The sequence below is a fragment of the Nycticebus coucang genome, chromosome 10 (genome assembly GCF_027406575.1).
Source record: "Nycticebus coucang isolate mNycCou1 chromosome 10, mNycCou1.pri, whole genome shotgun sequence".
In the NCBI taxonomy this organism is placed as follows: Eukaryota; Metazoa; Chordata; class Mammalia; order Primates; family Lorisidae; genus Nycticebus; species Nycticebus coucang.
In genome coordinates, this window is record NC_069789.1 from 50592254 (window position 1) to 50613527 (window position 21274).

The 21274-nt window shown below is 36.8% G+C and overlaps 1 protein-coding gene across 3 annotated transcripts in view; it reads right to left on the bottom strand.

Annotated features, from left to right (window-relative positions):
- TRAF5 (TNF receptor associated factor 5) overlaps positions 1–21274 on the bottom strand; it is a 106462-nt gene that overhangs the window by 18516 nt on the left and 66672 nt on the right. For 2 of the 3 annotated variants that reach the window (XR_008383020.1, XR_008383018.1), the window contains exons 13-16: positions 15493–15574; positions 15210–15359; positions 409–488; positions 218–317 (exon numbers count right to left, since the gene is read on the bottom strand). The gene's annotated coding sequence lies outside the window, so the exon portion shown is untranslated. Of the gene's footprint in view, positions 1–217; positions 318–408; positions 489–8427; positions 8496–15209; positions 15360–15492; positions 15575–21274 lie in introns of all 3 variants that reach the window. The other variant, XR_008383019.1, reaches the window with a different exon arrangement.

Consider the following 21274-nt stretch of genomic DNA (forward strand, 5'->3'; position numbering starts at 1 on the left):
GTGTGCTACATCGGCACAATGTAGGGGTATATGGCACACTTTTGGGGTGAGGGATACAACTACAAGAGGGACTGTACCTAACAAATATAAATGCTGTAACCTAGCTGTTTATAACCTTACATGTTCCTGAAATTTTAAAAAAGAAAAAAGAAAGAGCATAATTATGCACATGCCTCTCCAGGTGATAGAAAATAAAAAAGAAAGAGTTCAACTGTACCTGAAGGTACCAAGCAGACAGGAATGAAGGAATCTTAGTGATAGATGGTGTGAATAAATGACTGAGAACCAGACAGGACGATGGACATCTCAGAAGGCACCTGCATGAACAGAGAACATTGAGGGCTAGGTGAGTCTGAGTACCTTATCCCTCCTCTTGCCTTGGTAACACAGAGACCACCCCTACCTCACCTCAACCTTGACATTGCACTCAAAGTAGGAAACTCCAAACTGACGAGATCAGGTTTCCATCCAACTCCAATGAACGAGAGCTTCAAAAAGAAAATAAAATGAATTATAGAAAAAGAAAATTATATTTCTTTCACAACTAAGATAGTTATACTCATATGTTAGCATAGAGATGTTCATATTATTTTCTGTAAGTTCTTAAAGATATGTATCTGTTGCTATATCCCCTCTTTACTTTTTACTTTTGTTTGTATCTCTTTTATTTATTTTATGAGTAGATTCATCAAAGGTTCAACTGGTTTATTAGGATTTTTCAAAAACCCAATTCCTGTATTTACAGTCTGTTTTTCCTATCTTAAAAGTCACGAAGATTTTTATTTTTATTTATTTATTTATTTATTTATTTATTTTGAGACTGAGTCTCAAGCTGTCACCCTGGATAGAGTGCCATGGCATCATAGCTTGCAGCAACCTTGAAGCTCTTCGGCTCAAGCGATCCTCTTGCCTCAGTTTTTCTATTTTTAGTAGAGATGGGGTCTTGCTTTCGCTCAGGCTCGTCTTGAACTCCTGAGCTCAAGCAATCTAACTGCCTCAGCCCCCCAGAGTGTGAGGATTACAGGTGTGAACCACCACGCCTGGCCTTGTGTTGTATTTTAGTTGTTCTTTTTTAAATTTTTTTTTTTTTTTTTTTTGTAGAGACAGAGTCTCACTTTATTGCCCTCGGTAGAGTGCCATGGCATCTCACAGCTCACAGCAACCTCCAACTCCTGGGCTTAGGTGATTCTATTGCCTCAGCCTCCCGAGTAGCTGGGACTATAGGCACTTGTCATAACACCTGGCTATTTTTTCGTTGCAATTTGGCCGGGGCTGGGTTTGAACCCACCACCCTCGGTAAGTGGGGCCGGCACCCTACCCACTGAGCCACAGGTGCCACCCTCTTTTTTAAATTTCTTAATTAGATGAATTCTGTTTTCCTAATCGGACCCTGAATAATATAGTATTCATACAGGTGAATTCATTTTATGGCGTAAATAAGCAAATATAATTTTCTGTAACAAATATATGGCAGAAGTTTGGTAGATATCAAAGTTAAAACTTACATTCAGGACAATTAAACAAATTCTTGATAGTAAATATAGCTTACTAACTCATAAAACTTCTTGTTCTTACTTGGCAAACATTTGAAGAAGTCCTATAATCATGATTAGAAGAAACTGAGCAAATATACACTTAAATTTAAGACTTTCAACCACTAGCCTAAAGCTTTTTCTTACTTGTACAATTGAATTCCCTGAAATGAAAATATTATTTTTCTAAATAATAATAATATTTAAATAATATTTTTTCCTTTATCTCCTGTATTCCTTTCTCTTTTATCTGAGGATAGTAATAACTACTTTAAATTCTCGAAATACTTGTGGCAAAAAGATTATTTACTCTCAAGTGTTCCCACCCATTATCATTGTAGTCTGTAGTTTCTTTCTATTGTAACAGGGTGAATCAAAGTATATTTGGATTTTTACTTTTTATATGTATATTATCCTGAAAGAAAGCCAATGGAATAACATAAAAGGAGGGAAATAACACCCAGAAGTTTATCTTAAACTCAGGAGCGGGGAAATGAGCATAAGCATCTTCTAAATTCTGGTCCTGGTGTCTTATATGCTAGATGAAGAAATATAGGCCCAGAGAGGATGACTGGCTCAAGATTAAAAGTCAAAAATAGGATTTTGACAAAATATTGAATTCTTCTGTTCTGTTTTCTTACACTGACCATACAAGGGCCTGATAGAGCAAAAAGTACAAAATTTATCATGAGAAATCTGACTATAAAAACAACTGCTCAATAAGCATCAATTAAATATTGTCTATTTTTAAAAACCCAAAGAAAGCAGAAGAAAGGAAAAAATGAGCAGAAAATAGTAGGACATACAATATACAGAATTGATACAGCCAAAAACTGGTTCTTAAAAAGTCCCAATCTCTAGCATGATTTAAAAAAAAAAGACACAATCTCTAGTATGATTAAAAAAAAGAAAGAAAGAAAGCGAAAAATAGGTATTAGGAATAAAAAGGGGAATATAATTATGGACCCAGAAAAGATTAAAAAGAAAGTAAGTACATAGTATGAGCAATGTTATAGAAAAAAAAGAAAAGGAAAACTTAGGTAAATGGATTAATTCCCAGAAAAATATAGTTTAACCAAAACTAAGTCATTTTTAATATCTGAAGTCTTGTAAGTATTAAATAAATGAACTTATAGTTAACTTATAGTTAAAAATCTTTCCTCAAAGTAAAAACAACCATATCAGGCCCAAACGGTTTTATAGGTATCACCATCCTTTCAAGAAACAGATGATTTCAATCTGATAAACACTACTGAAAGAAAACCATATAATCTTTGATCTCACAACCATATAAGGTTTTCATGGGAGAGAGAAACTACAGGTTGTTTCTTATGAACGTAAGTGCAAAAATCCTGAAGAAGATATCTGTAATACAAATCTGATAATGTATAAAAAAGGGTAATATATTATAACCCTTGCCTTTATCTCAGTAAAGCTACATTTAAAAAAAGAATAGACATAATCCACCATACAAAAAACTAAAAGAAACTTTATGACCAACAAATGTCAAAAATCAATAAAATTCAATAGCTATTTATTTTAAAATTCTTATCAAGATAAAAGAAGGGAACTTTTTAAAAATTCAAATGGTTTCTACAGAAAATCTATGGCAAGCAAGCATCATTCTTGATGGCAAAATTTTAGAAAACATTCCCTTTAAAATCGGCAATAATGCCTATTTTGTTGCTTCCATCGTAGTAGATATCTTATATTTTGTTTAATAATTCAAAAGAAGTATAAGCATTGGAAATAAAAAGCAGAAGAGCCATTATTAGCAGATGATATGACTACATAAAAATATCCCCCAAAGAATATACAAATTATTAAATAACAAGAGACCTTAACATGTGGCTAAACATAAAATTGACTTACAAAGTCAATTTTGACTTACAAAGTTAGCAAATTTCTATTAACCAGCAACTGATAGTTACAAAATATCACATAATAATAAAAATAAGAGACATTCAAAAATAAAATGTTAAAATTATAAAAATTTTATTGAGGATATTCTTTAATACTAAAGAAGAGGTATTCTTTAATACTAAAATAAAAGAAAAAATACACTATAAAAACCTCTGTTATAAAAGTATAAATTCTCCTTCAAATGATCTATAGTTTAAATTTTATTATGTTCAAAATCCCAGTAGGTTATTTTCACAGAATTTAACAAGCTGCTTCTAAAATCTATGCAGAAGAGGAATGGGGGGAGGGGAGGAGAATAATGGCCAAAAAGAAGCCAAATGTCTGGGCAAACTCCCAACCAGATATCAGGATTTGTTACAATATAATCATAATAATTAAGACTGTGTGGCTCTGATACAGAGATAGTCATATAGACAAATGGAACAGAAGAGAGAGCCCAGAAACTGACTCTGTTGTTACCAGTGAAAATTGGCATGTGTTAGTTTTCTATTATTGCCATACAAATTACCACAGCCACCCTTTCACACACAAATTTATTATCTTACAGCTCCGGAGGTCAGCAGTCTAAAATGTGGCTAAAACCAACGTGTCAGCAGGCCTGGGCTCCTTCTGGATATTCTAGGAGAGAATCTGTTCCTTGCCTTTTCCAGCTTCTAGAGACTGCCTGCATTTCTTGGCTCTTGGCTTACTCACTCTAAAGCAGGAGTGGGGAACCTTTCCATGTTGGAAGGCACATTAATTTAGCTGTAATCAAGGTCACATTCAAGAAGCTTTAATTAGATATACTTAAAAATGTAGATTATTTTATAAAAATCTACTTACATACTAATAATTTCAAAAAATGAAAACTATTTGTTAATTACAAAGTTAACTAAACCTTTAATGATTTTATCGTGTCTGCTTTTTGTTGTAAAGCATTTGACTATTTGGTTGCAGCATTGAGGTCTACGGTTTCAGCTGATTCTCTAGATGGGTATCAGTCACTTGAGAGCATAAGGACGTCTTGATTTGGGTTAGGTAGGTGAATGTAGATTCACAACAGTAAGTGGTTGAAAGCAAGAAAGCATTTGGATCTTTCTTAGCATCAAACAATGATTTTAAAACATCATCTACCAAGAGCTCAATTTCATCTATAGTTCTTTAGGTGCCTTGGTGTTATCAACTAGGTGAGGCTGAAATGCTAATTTGAGTGTGATGTCCTGATTAATAAAATGAGACTTTCATTGTATTCTCCAATTAATAGGTCTGTAATAGCTGAGTATTCTTCAAATGATTCACATATAACATCCTGCTCATCAATGACCTTTGCTAATTGAGGAAAATGTTTATCTGAAATTTCCTGGGCGCGGAGGCGAGCGCCTGTAATCCCAGCGGCTTCCGAAGGCTGAGGCAGCGGGGTGCCCGCAGCCGAAGTCTGAGGTTGCGGTGAGCTACCACGCCCACTGCACTCTGCTCAGGGGCATAGGGTAGGACCCTGTCTCAACAAAAAAAAAAAATGAAGTGTTTTGAAAAAAGATAGCTTTGTTCAAAATGCTTGAATTTTTTGCCACATATCATATATAGACTTAGTTTTACCTTGTGAAGAAATATTCAAGTCATTTTGATTTGACATATCATACAGAAATGCAGCATTCCTATAGAAATCTTTCAATAATTCAAATTGCTGATTCTGTTCTTCATAAAATTTAACTATCTGTTCTTAACAGAGATAAACGTTGGCTAATACCTATCGTTGTAATAGAATGATACAATCCACACTGAATACCTCATTGTTCAACTTTAGGATGTTATGAAACTGATGATGTTGTGTTGCATTTGCATGAATATAGTTAACACTTATAACTTGTTGCAAAGTGACACTTAAAACAGGGGTTTAGGGCAGAGATTTTGCTGATGCAAGATACAATGAAAAGAAATGAGATCTGGCTCTGTAAATACTTTTTAAAATCTGTGTAATAAACCCTTCATGTTTTCCTATCATTGAAGGTGCACTGTGTATTTGTATAAACACTCTAAATAAATCCACCAAATTCAGTCCAACTTCACAATATTTATCTTGAAAGTTGTTGAAGACCCATCTATTCCCTGTGTTCTGTTCACAAGAGTGCCCAAAGGGAGAACTCTTCATAGCAAAGAAAATCTTCTGTCATGACCCAAATTAAGTATAAAACCTGCACCAAATCATTGAATGATTTCCCTTTTTTCCAAGTACATAAGCTACTTTGTAAGTTGCTTCAGTGGCATTATTTCCAGCTCTTACCGCTGTTGGAAAAATTGTCTTTACTTTTGCTTTTATCTTTTAATTTCTGCAATACAACCTTTTGTGCCTCTCCCTCTAAAATATTTGTGCTCCTTGTGAGTGTTATAATGCTAATGAGCATTAAATTTCTTTAACATTGATACTGCATTATCACAAAGCAAGAAAATCATCTCATCTTTAGCAGAAACAAGATAATATTGCAATTTCCAATCCTCATTTAAAAAATGTTTTCTTCTTCAGTGTTCTCTTGGTCTTCTTTGACATGATAGACTGTCAAGCAGACAGAATTAAAAAAATACTGTTGAGCTGTGTAACTATTCACAAATTCCACTTCAAACAGAAATACAGTGCACCATTCAAAAGGCTGACAACAGACTGGCAAACTTGACCCCATAAACGCTCGCCCACCACCATCATGTAGTAGAGACATCAGTCAGGTGGGGAAAGTTAGAACTAAATCATGAGCATAATAGCCATCAATTTTGTCCTTATGGCTTACTAATGTTCTAATTGTGCTGGTCAATCTGGGAGGATTATTTTGTTGAAACTTATTTTATTCTTTGATATTTTAAATATGTTCATTTTTAAAGTAAAAGTATAAAAGATGAACAAAAATGTATTAATAAAAATTTTAAAATGCTGGGCGCAGTGGCTAACCCCTGAAATCCTAGCACTCTGGGAGGCTGAGGTTGGTGGATTGCCTGAGCTCAGGAATTCGAGACCTCCCTGAGCTAGAGCAAGACTCCATCTCCAAAAATAAACAGACATTGTGACAGCACCTGTAGTCCCAGCTATTTGGAAGGCTGAATCCAGAGGACCAGTTTTTGCCCAAGAATTTGAGGTTGCTATGAGCTATGACACCATAGTACTCTACGAAGGGTAACAAAGTGAGACTATCTCAAAAAATAAAATCAAATAAAATACATAAAATAAAATAAAATAAAAATAAAAAGATTTGTTCTGTAAAATTTGGATTCGGTCAAAAGGTCACACCTAAGGAGCTAGAAGGCCACGTGTGGCCTTAAGGCTGCAGGTTCCCCACCCTTGCTGTAAACTGTTTCCTTCAGCTCATCTCCATCTTTGATTCTCTTATCTCCTGTTTTCACTTATAAGAATCCTTATGATTGGCTCAGCATCTGTAGCTCAGTGAGTAGAGTGCCAGCCACATACACCAAAGCTGGTAGGTTTGAGGCCACCCGGGCCTGCTAAACAATGACAACTGCAACCAAAAACTAGCCGGGCTATATGGTGGGTGCCTGTAGTCCCAGCTACTCGGGAGGCTGAGACCAGAGAATCACTTAAGCCCAAGAGTTTGAGGTTGCTGTGAGGTGTGACACCACGGCACTCTACCAACGGTGACATAGTGAGACTCTGTCTCAAAAAAAAAAAAGAATCCTTATGATTCTATTAGGTCTACCTAGAAAATTCCAGATTCTCTCCCATTTCAAAATCCTTTATCACATATCCAATTCCCCCCTTTGCCATAGAAGGTAACATATTCACAGATCCTGGAGATTAGACAGGTCACTTTTGGGGAGCCATTATTCTGCCTACCACAATGTGCATACCTTAGAATTCAGCAATTCTTACACATGTAATCTAGAAATATTCACACATGAATACCAAGAGAAATGTACAACATATTCGTGATAGTATTGTTTGCAATAGCAAAACAATTAGAAATATCCTAATTATCCATCCCCGGAACAATGGATAAATAAATTGTGCCTTACTTATATAAAAGAATAGTATACAACAGTGAAAATTAATAAACTACAGCTACACAAAAACATGCATAAGTCATAGCAACAAAATATTGTGTGAAAAATGTAGTCACAGAAAACTACATATAATACTACTTTTCTATGAATAGCTCAAAACCAAGCAAACTAAACAGAATAATCATTAGAGATACATATATCTGTAATTAAACAATTGTCAAATGGCATAAGAATGAGTAACAAAAAATTTAGGATAGTATTACTTTTGATGAGGAGGCAGTAAATGAACAAAGGAAGAAAAACCCTGGCAGATATATTGGTAATATTCTAGTTAGATAATAAGCTCATTACATTCTTTTCATTAATAAAGGTCTAACTTTTATTACACATGTATATACAAATATTCTTTTATATGTATAAACTATTATATTAAATAAATTTAGAGAAACGAATTGATAGTCTTTTCTGTTAACAGAAAACTATATACACGCATTACATAGTACGTAAAACTATGTACATTTGCTTATATCAATTTCATTTATTTCCATGAGTAGAGAGAAAGAACCTAAGGATATACACCAAGTATTTAATAGTGAAAACCACAGGAAAAGGGGATAAAGAGAAAAGAGTGTAACCATTTCATCTTTTATTTATTTACATTTCTATTATTTGCACTTTTTTAGAGCACATATGCTATTTTGCACTTTTTCAGAGCACAGTCCCTCCCAAGTAGCTGGGACTACAGCTATGTTAATGTCAAAATTAATCTAAAAACTTGTAATTATAAAGTTTTATCTCTCTGTATAGTGTTCTTAGTATTTGAAAAGAAGCAAAGGACACTATTAGCTTAGTCTCATCATGACAACTACAATGTTAATCATTCTTTGCCTTATGGCTCTACAGATTTTGTGTTTCTTAATTAAAAAGCAAGTTCAGTATCCTCTAATAGCCAAATCTTATACTTAATATTAAATTATTCACAATTACTGACCTTTCTTTCCTTTTTCAATTTATTTCTTTTCTCTCCTTTCTTTTTCTTAATTTTTCCCTTGGCACCATCTAAAAGTTTTAAAAAGAATTGGAAGTTTCTTTTCTATAATTAAAAAGTAATTTATTGATTAAAGAATTTGAAGAATTAGAATAATTGAAATTGATTTTTCTTTTTTTTTTAGACAGAGCCTCAAGCTGTTGCCCTGGGTAGAGTGCTATGGCATCACAGCTCACAGCAACCTCCAACTCCTAGGCTCAAGTGATTGTCTTGCCTCTGCCTCCCACGTAGCTGGGACTACAGGTGCCCACCACAACGCCCAGCTATTTTTTGGTTGTAGTTGTCATTGTTGTTTGGCAGGCCCAGGGCTGGATTTGAACCCACCAGCTCTGGTGTATGTGGCTGGCGCCTTAGCTGCTTGAGCTACAGGCACCAAACCTGAGATTGATATTTTAATTAATTTTATGCTCGTTGGAAAAATCTTACAAGATAACAAATAGCATATAACAATTGTTTAAGTATAGTTTTATCTCAATATTATAAACATGCAGCACTTAAGAATCCATTTAGAGATAATATTCCTGGGTCCACCAGAATCTACCTCTAGTTAGGCTTCTAGACAATGTTTAGTGTTATGCTAATTAGCAAGAATTATATGAATGCAACTATTCAATAATTTATTGGGAAATATAAAAAACTAAATTGAGTATTTTAGCAAGAAAATGGAGAAGGAGACTGATATAGTTTGGATGTTTGGCCCCCCCCAAATCTCATGTTTAAATTTGATCCCCAGAGTAGTTCAGAAGATGGCTGAGTAGAGACATCAGTTGCCAAATCATCTCAGATAGAAGGAAAAGTTTTAGATGAGAAAAGTGCCAGAAGCTACCAGAGATTCCATAGGAAGAAATTGTGGAGCAGAACGAGGAATAAGATATTGGCAGAGATCAATTCCCAAAGAACTTGGAGCCCCGAGGATAAGTGGGGATTTTGCTTCTCCTCCCATCACACCTCTGGTGGGAGGTGTTTGGGTCAGGGTGGTGGATCCTTCACGAATGGCTTGGGCACTCCCTGTGATAATGAGTGATTTCTCACTTTATTAACTCACCTACAAGCTAGTTATTTAAGAGCTTGTCACCACCTCCTCTCTCTCTTTGGTCCTTCTCTCACTTTGTGATATGCTGGCACCCACCTTCTTTGGAAAGCTCCTGAAGCCCTCACCAGAAGCAGATGCTGGTGTAATACTTTTTGTACAGTCTACAGAACTGTGAGCTACATAAATCTCTTTTCTCGGGAATTTCTTTATAGCAGCACAAAAGGAACTGATGCAAAAGCTCCTGAGATAGAGATTACTAGCTTGCCACCACATTAACTACTGCATACACCAAAAGGCAACCATTATCCTGACTGAAAGTCCTCCTACATGATTTTAGTTTAGTTTAGTATTTTTTTTTTTTTTTTTTTTGAGACAGAGTCTCAAGCTGTTGCCCTGGGTGGAGTGCTGTGGCATCATCTTAACTCACAGCAACCACAGTCTCTTGGGCTCAAGAGAGCAATCCTCTTGCCTCAGCCTCGCAAGTAGCTGGAACCATAGGTGCCCACCTAGATGCCTAGCTAGTTTTTCTATTTTTAGTAGAGGCAGGATCTTGCTCTTGCTCAGGCTGGTCTCAAATTTGTGAGCTCAAGCAATCCATCTGTCTCAGCCTCCCAAAGTACTAGGATTACAAGAATGAGACACCATACCCGACTTGTGATTTTTTTTTTTTAAATCCAGAGCTTGGGGTTTTCAGAGTTTGTAGTTGATATCTATCTTTCATCTGTTTTGGAAAACTTTTGACCATTATTCTCTTTAAATATTGCTTTTTCCTCATTAGCTCTTCTTTCCTTCTTAGCTTCCAGTTACAATGTTAAACCGCATTATTATGTCTCAAATGTCTCTGATGCTCTCTTCTGCATTTTCCTATTTCTTTTTTTTTTTTTGGTAGTATATCATGTGGTTTGTTCCAGAAAATAAAAATAGTTCAATATTAAGAAATATCATAGGCTCAGCGCTCATAGCTCAGTGGTTACAGCGCCAGCTGCATTCACTAAGGCTGGTGGGTTCGAGGCCTGCCCAGGCCCGCTAAACAACAATGACAACTACAATTTTAAAAAAAAGAAATTGCCAGGCTTTGTGGCAGGCGCCTGTAGTCCCAGCTGCTTAGGAGGCTCAGGCAAGAGAATCGCTTAAGCCCAAGAGTTGGAGGTTGCTGTGAGCTGTGACGCCATGACACCCTACTGAGGGCGACATAGTGAGACTCTGTCTCAAAAAAAAAAAAGAAATATCATAAAGAGAAATGATATGATATATACAAATAAAAATCACATGACCTTTTCCATTAATTAAAAATGACTTATAACAAAATCCAACAACCATTCTTTTGTTTTTTTGAGACAGAGCCTCAAGCTGTTGCCCTGGGTAGAGTGCCATGGCATCACAGCTCACAGCAACCTCCAACTCCTAGGCTCAAGGCAGTCTCCTGCCTCCGCCTCCCAAGTAGCTGGGACTACGGGCACCCGCCACAACGCCCGGCTATTTATTTATTTTTTTGGTTGCAGCCATCATCGTTGTTTGGCGAGCCCAGGCTGGATTCAAACCCGCCAGCTCAGGTGTATGTGGCTGGCACCTTAGCTGCTTGAGCCACAGGCGCCGAGCCTCAACAACCATTCTTGATAACAACATTTAATAAAATTAACAATTTCTTAATAGGATAATACCTTATATTGGATATATTATCCAATCTCTTCCATATTTTCCATTCTTTTCTCTTCCTTCTGATCTTTCATTCACTAGTTCTGTCTTTTGTGTGTGTGTGTCTAATCTACTAGAAAATCTAAGTTCTTAATTTTAGATAATAGATGTTTTACTCCTGAATTTATACTTGATTCTTTTTTTATAGTTCACAAATCTGTTTTCTTGAACATATTAATCATTATTATTTAAAATTCATAGCTGGCTAACTTCAATATCTGGATTAACTATAGTTCTAGTATTTTTTTCTCATTTTTCAGTCATGTAGGCTATCTAGTAATTTTTTTATTAAAAGTCAGATATTTTGTATTAAACAATTCTAGAGGCTCTATATGATGTTATCTTCCTCCCAAGAAGAGTATTCACTCTTCCTCCACTAGGCAAACAGAATGATGAATGATGATTTAAACCTCATCAGTTGGGGATGAGATGAGATTCTAGTTCTGGCAAGGCTCAGTGTACCTTTGATTCACCCTTAGCCCTCCTGGGTTTTCAAATGAGTCTGTGCTACTGGAAGAAGTCAATAAAAGATGGCTGGGTACAGTGGCTCACATCTACAATCCCAGCACTTTCAGAAGCCAAGGTAGGAGGATTGCCTGAGGCCAGGAGTTTGAGACTAGCCTAGGCAACATAGCAAGATCTGGTTTCTACAAAAATTTTAAAAAATTCGCTGATTGCGGTAGCCTGTGCCTGTAAGTCCCAGATACTCTCAAGGCTGAGGCAGGAGAATTGCATGAACCCAGGAGTTTGAGGCTGCAGTGAGCTATGATGACACCATTGCACTCTAATCCAGGTAACAGGGCAAGACCTTGTCACAAAATAAATAATGTTTTTTAAAGAAGTCAATAAGGAAATTTAATTAATAGCATAACCTACGACTATAAACAAAATGGGAATTAACTGTTTATCTTGTTCCTAGAAGTTACTAGAAGTTGGTGATCCAATAAAATAAGAGAGAAGCAGAGGAGGAGGAAACCATACAATTCAGAAAATGGGTGATCAAACCCAAGAGAGGTAAAGGAAATACCAAAAATGAAGATGAAGGAAGAACCTACTCTCACCACTGCTTAACGGGCTTCAAGAGCAGTAAGTCCAAGTGGAACATGTTAGAAGGATCTAGAAGATCCCAAAATGAAATTAACTGATTTGTTTCAACATTTTGGAAGGACATTTAGACTACTCTATAAGTCACAGACACAGAAAACTAAACCAACTTTTTAAAAGATAACTATTTATCTTTTAAATAAGTGCAGGGAGAACAAAAAGTTGTATTAGAAACGAAACCATTTTATAGTTCAGCTGTGAACATATTTACAATGCCACAATAATAAAATAATGGAATAATTTGAATTAAATGTGTGGAAAGGAATGGTGGTTTTAAAAAAAAAGTAGCTAAATTCTTATCTTCTATTGAGCCTAAAACTGAGAAAATGACTCCATAAACAAGTTATTTAAATATTCAGAGACAGATATCAAAACATACCGCTAAAAGCATTTGAAATGCCTGCCTCTATAAATTGGAATGGGGGAAATTATTTTGAAGCTATCGATTAGTGGGAGGGCAGAATAATGACATTTTGAAATATGCCATGACTCAGAAAATGTACCTCCTGATGTTTTGGAAAAAGTTATTTGCCAATGTACTTTAACAGTTGAGGCAAAAAAGGGAGAGGAAGACATGAATCTAAGAAAACAATGGATTCAACTCAAAAGACTAGGAAGGGGAAATCCAGAAATCAGGCTTTAGAGGTAGAAAGTGATCTAGATTACATTACGTAGGCAAGAAAATTTACACAGAAATTTACAGACTCTATGTAACAGCAGGTTTGAAAGGATGGAAAATGTTTTTAGTTATAAGTGTGCCTGTTACCAAGATAGTGTGCACTGTACCTGTTAGGTATGAATTTACCCATCCCTTCCTCCCACCATTGAGTTTTACCATGTGTGCACATTAGTACTGATCAATGAGGTCCAATTTAATAGTGAGTACATGTGGGGTTTGTTTTTCCAGTCTTGTAATACTTCACTCAGAAGAATGGTTTCCAGTTCCACCAACAGGTTGTTAAAAAAAGGTATTAGTTTGCCCTTTTTTATGGCCGAGTAATACTCTGTGATACAGAAATACCTTATTTTACTAATCAACTCATGTACTGATGAGCACACAAGTATCATATTTATTAATACCAAATTAACCAATAAAAAAACTAATTACAACTAGCAGAGACTGAGAGAGAGGATAAAGATAGGTTAGATAAAGGAGTAATTTTTTTCTGGGACAGAGTCTCACTTTGTTTACCAGGGGTTGATGTCAGGGTGTCATCATACCTCACAGCAACCTCAAACTCTTGGTGTCAAACAATCCTCTTGCCTCACCTTCCCAAGTAGATGGGACTACAGACACTCGCCACAACACCCAGCTACCTTTTCTGTTTTAGTAGAGACAGGGTCTCACTCTTGGTTAGGCTGGTCTGGAACTCCTGAGCTAAAGCCATCCTCCCAACACCAACTCGCAGAGTGCTAGGATTACAGGCATGAGCCGCCACACCTGCTTCAAAGGAGTAATTTAAAGTGAGCAATTCAATTGATCTTATCTAGAGTTGAATATGGAGAACATTTGTTATATATATATCAGATTCTGCTTTCTATATTCAGTGAATATTCCTTGTGCTCCTTCCATCTTGAATGCTGAAAAGGTCGATGCTTGCTTTCCCACCTTCCTTTGTAGCTAAGACATGACATGTAATCTAGGTTCAGCCTATTACTACCTAAGAGCTAATGTTACAAAGAGGAAAAGACCATGAAAAATCGATTCTGGCAGTGGTAGCAGAATGTGTAGATGGCAGTGGTAACAGTGATGGCATCAAGTGACAGTGACAAAGCAAGTTGTGGCATCCAAATTTGGTAGTGGCAGTTACCTTCACCAGACTGAGCTTTGTGCCATGACATTGCTATAGTCTGGCTACTAAATTTTGCTTTGTCCTTGTCCATATTTGGAGACTAATTATCTAAGCTTCTTGGCAATTCTGGGAGTTACTCGTATGTCCTTTCAATAAATTTCTTTCCTATTTAAATCAGTTAGAGTCAGTTTCCTTTGCTTATAAGCAGGAACTCTAATTAGACTGTTAACAAATTAAGAAATAAAAGTATGGGCGGCGCCTGTGGCTCAGTTGGTAAGGCGCCGGCCCCATATGCCGAGGGTGGCGGGTTCAAACCCGGCCCCGGCTGAACTGCAACCAAAAAATAGCCGGGCGTTGTGGTGGGCGCCTGTAGTCCCAGCTACTCGGGAGGCTGAGGCAAGAGAATCGCTTAAGCCTGGGAGTTGGAGGTTGCTGTGAGCTGTGTGATGCCATGGCACTCTACTGAGGGCCATAAAGTGAGACTCTGTCTCTACAAAAAAAAAAAAAAAAAAGAAATAAAAATATAAGCATATTACTCCTCATGCTTTGATTTTTTTAAAAAAGTGTTAAGCGTAATACTTGAAAAGAATCAGAAACCCAATGTCAATAGTGGTTAGCACATGCAATTTCTTTAGCCTGTAATAAATCTTCCCTAATTCCATTTCCTTGCCTTTGTCTAGAAAATGCCTATTCATCCTCTATCAGTTCTCAATTTAAGTATCATTTCCTCTCCAAAGCCTTTTCTTGTCCCCTTGACATATGCATGCCAAGTCATAGCATTTATCTGCGTTATAATAAATTATTTGCTTGTTTTTTTTTTTTTTTTTTTTTGTTGCAGTTTGGCCAGGGCTGGGTTTGAAACCGCCACCCTCGGCATATGGGGCCAGTGCCCTACTCACTGATCCACAGGCGCTGCCCTATTTGCTTGTTTTTTATTGCCCAACATAATAAAAGTCCTTAGCTGAAGGGGCCATGACATGTTTACCATTATGTCTGGTACATAGTGGGTATGCATATTAATTAAGTAAATAATAACTATGCAGGAGTTCTAAAGCACTTAACTTCTAAAGGCAAAAACCTTAATAGGGTGATAAACATACCTTCAATACTTGAGTCTGTCTGGCTCCCTGAAGATGATGATGAAGAAGAAGGAAACACACAATCATCGGAAGAAAAAGATAGCCTCGATCTATGTAGGCATTGGTGGTGTTTTTGGTTTCTCTTTCTTTTTTTCTTTTGTCTGTGTTTACCTTAGAGAGATAGAAAATGGAATACAATTATCTTCCTAAACATTAGCAACATATGAAAGAGAAACAAAGATATTAATTTATACAATGTACTTGAAATTACCCCAAAGGCTTTAGAGCAAGTATAAACTCCTACCTTTGCATCTGCCTGCTCTGGTACCTTCGTCACTTCTGAGTGTGGACTTCTTATCCATGTCTATAAAAGTTGTCTGCCATGTCTATAAAACCAAAACATTGGCAAGTTATTAGAGAATTTAAAAAGCTAAAGGATATTTCTTTCTTTCTTTTTTGAGACAGCATCTCACTATGTAACCGTGGGTAGAGTGCTATGGCATCACAGCTCAGAACAACCTCAAACTCTTGGGCTCAAGCAATTCTCTTGCCTCAGCCTCTCAAGCAGCTGGGACTACAGGTGCTGGCCACACTGCTCAGCTATTTTTTGTTGTTGTTGTTGCAGTTGTCATTGTTGTTTAGCTTGCCCAGGCTGGGTTCAAACCCTCCACCCTTGGTGTATTTGGCTGGGGCAGTAACCACTGTGCTATGAGCCCCAAGCCCTAAATGATATTTCTTAGGACAAATAAAATGGAAATGGGACCAACCTCAGCACTATTAACATTTTAGGCTGGATTATTCTTAGGTAAGGGCTTGCCTGTGCATTTTAAGATGTTTAGTCACATTTCTGGCTCTACTTAGTAGGTGCCAATAGCACCCTCTAACTGTGACAACCAATGGCTCCTGACACTGACAATTTTCCCTTGGAGAGCAACCCCACTGAGAACCACTAGACTTGGGCAGTAGTAACAGAGATGGAAAAAAGAGAATGAGGCCGGGCACGGTGGCTCACACCAGTAATCCCAGCAACTCTGGGAGGCGAAGGTGGGCAGATAGCCTGAGCTCACGAGTTCAAGACCAGCCTGAGGTAGAGAGAGACCCCCGTCTCTAAAAATAGCCCAATGTTGTGGTGGGCACCTGTAGTCCCAGCTACTGCAGAGGCTGAAGCAAGAGAATCACTTGAGCCCAAGCCTCTGAGGTTGCTGTGAGCTGTGTCACCATCGCACTCTACCAGGGGCAAAGTGAGACTCTGCCTCAAGCAAAAAAAAAAAAAAAGCAATAAATTTAAGAACCAGAATGACCAGGAATTTCTGGTTGATTGGATATGAAGGAAAAGAAGAAATAAAAGATGACTTCTATCGTATATTTTTGGCATGAGCAATTGGGTAGAAAACTGTACCATTAACTGAGATATGCCACCACTAAGGAAGGATTGTGTTTGGAATGATATTCCAATGCCTAAATAGGAATTTAGTAGATGACTATAAACTATCCAAGTAAATACATCATATATCTCACAGTGGCAAAGATGATCTGAATGGAGACAAGGCATTGAAAGTGTAAGTTTGGGAATCTTCAGCAGAATATTTAAAGCCGTAAGACTGAACGGTATCAAAAAGGAAGCAGCAAAAAGGGAATGCCAAACCCTCATCTTTCATAACTGAAGTCAAAAGATAACGTCTGGCTCGGCACCTGTAGCTCAGGCGGCTAAGGCATCAGCCACATACACCCGAGGTGGCGGGTTCGAATCCAGCCTGGGCCCGCCAAACAACAATGACAGCTGCAACCATAAAATAGCCGGGTGTTGTGGCAGGCGCCAGCCGGGTGTTGTGGCAGGCGCCTGTTGTCCCAGCTACTTGGGAGGCTGAGGCAAGAGAATCGCTTGAGCACAGGAGTTGGAGGTTGCTGTGAACTGTCATGCCACGGTACCCTACCCAGGGCGACAGCTTGAAGCACTGTCTCAAAAAAAAAAAAAAAAGATAATGTCTAAATTTAAAAAAATATTACTATAAATATACTAACAGAAAGAGCTAAAAGAATTGAAGTAAGCTGCCTGTTGCAAGTTACATGGAGTACTGTAGTACTTTTTGGTTTTCTAAATAATGAGTAAATATTATTTTGACCAAAATTAAAAGTAAATAAATCTCTCCCTTAAAAACATACAAAAGTAAATGGGACTTCTCATCCAAGATGTCAGACTTCCTTCTTAACATCACATTAAAATGATAGTAACAAAAATTTCTAAATCTCTAACCGGAAAAATAAAAGAGGATCTAAGACGGAAACATGTGATTCAAATGTCTGAAGGCCAGAAAGGAGATGCAAGTGTGCTGACATGAGAAACTCAGGGTGGTGTAGATCAGAATACTTGAGAAAGACAGTATAGTAACAGAAACTGAAAAGAAGGCTCTAGTTGATTGAGAAAGACTATGAAGGATGGGAATAAGAAGCATTGCTGAAAACAAGAAGATTATTAAAGATCTGTTTACACCAACACACAACTAGGTGACTACCCCAGGCAAAAATTCAAAGGACTGAATGCAAGCATTGTAACCTAGTTGTTTGTACCCTCAAATTAACCTGAAATTAAAAATAAAAATTCAAAATTTAAAAAAATTCAAAGGACTGTTTCATGAAATTGAATGAAAAAGAATTATGGGGCAACAAATACACGTTTTGATGCTTCGCTCTCATTTTTTATTGGGTCCCTAATAAAATAGCTCCTTGCCAGCTCATTTTATTAATTATATTAAATTATTTATATTATTTAAATTAATTATATTAAACATATGCTTGCTATTTTCAAATGAGACAGAGTGGTTAAGTAATTTGCCCAAGGTCACAGTTAGTAAGTTGCAGAGTCTTAAAAGTGAAGCCTGCCAGTTAACAAGCTTCCTCCATGTATAAAGTCATGTCATCTTTCTAGAATTTTAAAAATTCTTTTGTTTTTTAAAAATTTTCCTTTTACCCATTTCATGCCAAATCATATGTCATCTTACTTTCTTTCTTTCTTTTTTTTTCACAGTTTTTGGCCAGGGCTGGGCTTGAACCCACCACCTCTGGTAAATGGGGCCAGTGCCCTACTCCTTTAAGCCACAGGCACCACCCCATATCATCTTTCTTATTCCCTTGTTCTTCAATATGAATGGACAAAGAACACCAACATATTTGAAGAAAATTCAAGATAAACAGAAAAACAACCCAGATACAACAAAATACAACTTTAAAAAAATATTATAATCTGCTCCTTTGGAGAGGTTTAGAAGATAATTTGCACCCATAAAACAAAAAGAGGATGCCAAATAAAGAAGTACTCTAAGAAAATAAGAGCATGCTTTGTAAAACGTAAAACTATTCAGTTTAGAAAAATTAGATTAAAAAAACCTCAGAGAATAAATCCAAGGGGCCTAATGTTCAAACAATTAAGAATTCTAGAAAGAAGAGAAAATGGAGGAAACAAAAATCAAACAGAAATTGGAAAATTTCCCAAAGCTAAACAGGAAAAACCTCTTCAAATTCAAAGAACTCACTAACCACTAAAGGAGAGAAAAGAAAAAAATGAAAACAACGTATACCTAGGCACATCATTGTAGAGGAATGGACACCATGCTTGCAAAGGACAGTTACTGATTCTTATCACATTAAAAGGAAACACTGAGAACAGGACAGTCTCCTGGCAAGCCTAGAGACGTTTTGTGACTTGGGGGCAATTCCCCAAGTAACTCAGTGTTCAGGAATGAGATAAGATAGGTCACTCACTAGTAAGCATGTGTTAAACATTGATGCTTAATACTTATTCATGAGGCTTGCGGGGAAAGAACACGTGGGAATAGAGCACATGAGGAAAGAACCCGTGGCAATTCTTATGCATGCAGCCCTCATATGTAATCACCTTAACTCTCCACACCTGTTGTGTATAACCTTAATAAATAGCCGCTGCTGCGAAGGGAGCTCAGGACTACCCTGCACTTAAGGTTAGCCCACCTCCCGCAAGTTTGTACTTCTAATCCACATCACACCTGGTTCCTTCCTGTGGAGTCTGAGACCAGGGCCTTAGGGGTCGCAACACATCATGGTGAAGTTTAAAGAGATGTTTCTAAATGCTTCCAAAGGGAAAATGCTCAAAAAGAGAAATAGTCACACTAGGATCGATCTTTTTATTAGCAAGACTGAGTAGGACATACTGAAATAAGACCTTCACAATTCTGGAAGTAAATTATTTCACATCTAAAATTCTATATCCAGCTGAGCTATCAAGAAATAGGCAGGTAAAATGAAGCCAGGCAAATATTTAGCAAGTTTACCACTCATACCCTTTCTGAGAAGTTACTTGACCATATGCTCCAGTAAAATGAGAGAAAATGTGAAAACAAAGCAGAAAATAAGGGGTACAAAAGTGTGAAAAACATCGGTTCAAAGGGAAAAAAAACTTTGAATAAAGCTGTTAAAAGAACTAAAAAGCAACTGACCCAAATAAGAGTGAATTCTAACAAAAATGTTGTCAAGAATTAATGCTAAAAGTATGACTATGGACCTTAAGAGAAATAAAATCTAAGCATATTACTAGTACTTAGAGTGAATAACATGTATAAAGTCACAATAACATAAATGTTCAAAACTTTTACGTTCAGTTTACAGAGGCAAACACAGTTACAGAATAGAAAGTTAACTTATCCAATTATAATGCTATTAACGTAAAGATACAGCTGTCTGAACATGAAAGGTGGAGAAGGGGAAGAAGGCGGTGCTAAAAGTATTAGGAGTGATAATATCCTACGAAGTCAAGAGATAGCGATAAAACTTGCTGGAACAAGAAATATGTGTTTAAATATATTGTTTAAGGTTATAAGAGTAAATAATAAAGTAAACAAGAAATGTTTAAAAACATTTTATAACTATCAAACTGTGGAGGTGCCTAGCAGGAATAGTAGAGGCTGATATAAGTTGAGTACTCATCTAGCATAGCCTAAAGTCTGAAGATTATACATAAATTTGATTAATTGGTAAAGAACAGTATGAGTATATTATTTAGAGGTGTAGCAGTAATCACTAAAAAAACAAAAGACAAAAACAAAAAAACTAAACATCTCTGGGGATGTGGATCCAGACTACAGAGAAAGCAGGCAGGACAGAGACTGTTGCTTTTCATTATAAACTCTTAATTACCATTTGATCTATTAATCACATGCATATATTATGTTGCTTAATGTTTTTATTTATTTATTTATTTTTTATTTTTTATTGTTGGGGATTCATTGAGGGTACAATAAGCCAGGTTACACTGATTGCAATTGTTAGGTAAAGTCCCTCTTGCAATCATGTCTTGCCCCCATAAAGTGTGACACACACCAAGGTCCCACCCACCTCCCTCCGTCCCTCTTTCTGCTTTTCCTCCCCCCCATAACCTTAATTGTCATTAATTGTCCTCATATCAAAATTGAGTACATAGGATTCATGCTTCTCCATTCTTGTGATGCTTTACTAAGAATAATGTCTTCCACGTCCATCCAGGTTAATACGAAGGATGTAAAGTCTCCATTTTTTTTAATGGCTGAATAGTATTCCATGGTATACATATACCACAGCTTGTTAATCCATTCCTGGGTTGGTGGGCATTTAAGCTGTTTCCACATTTTGGCGATTGTAAATTGAGCTGCAATAAACAGTCTAGTACAAGTGTCCTTATGATAAAAGGATTTCTTTCCTTCTGGGTAGATGCCCAGTAATGGGATTGCAGGATCAAATGGGAGGTCTAGCTTGAGTGCTTTGAGGTTTCTCCATACTTCCTTCCAGAAAGGTTGTACTAGTTTGCAGTCCCACCAGCAGTGTAAAAGTGTTCCCTTCTCTCCACATCCATCTGCAGTTTTGAGATTTTGTGATGTGGGCCATTCTCACAGGGGTTAGATGATATCTCAGTGTTGTTTCGATTTGCATTTCTCTAATATATAGAGATGATGAACATTTTTTCATGTGTTTGTTAGCCATTCATCTGTCGTCTTTAGAGAAAGTTCTATTCATGTCTCTTGCCCATTGATATAAGGGATTGTTGGCTTTTTCCATGTGGATTAATTTGAGTTCTCTATAGA